Genomic DNA, 477 nt, shown 5'->3' with positions numbered 1-477 from the left:
TGAAATAAGTCCGTATCCCAACTCTTCCGTCTACAGAATCACACAACCTCCTTCGACCTTTTCAGGGGACAGATGCCTCGAGAGAACACCAAGTTTGCTTATGACTGCGTGCCGTTCCGACCAGTACACGTGTCACGACGGTACCTGCATTCGCAAAATCCAACGCTGCGATCTAGAGGTGAACTGCCCCGACCAGAGCGACGAGCAGCTGTGCAAGGCGGTTGTGGTGCCGAGTGATTATATTACGGAAGTACGCTTGCACATTTTGCAACTTCAATTAGTACATGTTATAACTGCACGCGATGTTTTCGTGGTGCGGCATGAATTTGTTCGTGTTTAACAGGAAGTAACGGTTCTTGGAATGCTAAATTTAGCTGGTAGTCATTAACATTATGCTAGGAATACAAAACACCACCACAGAGATGCACATATCTATAATTCATGAATTCATCACAGCTATTTTTAAATTTTACTTAC

The sequence above is a fragment of the Penaeus monodon genome, chromosome 25, assembly GCF_015228065.2.
Source record: "Penaeus monodon isolate SGIC_2016 chromosome 25, NSTDA_Pmon_1, whole genome shotgun sequence".
Lineage (NCBI taxonomy): Eukaryota > Metazoa > Arthropoda > Malacostraca > Decapoda > Penaeidae > Penaeus > Penaeus monodon.
This window is presented reverse-complemented; position numbering follows the sequence as displayed.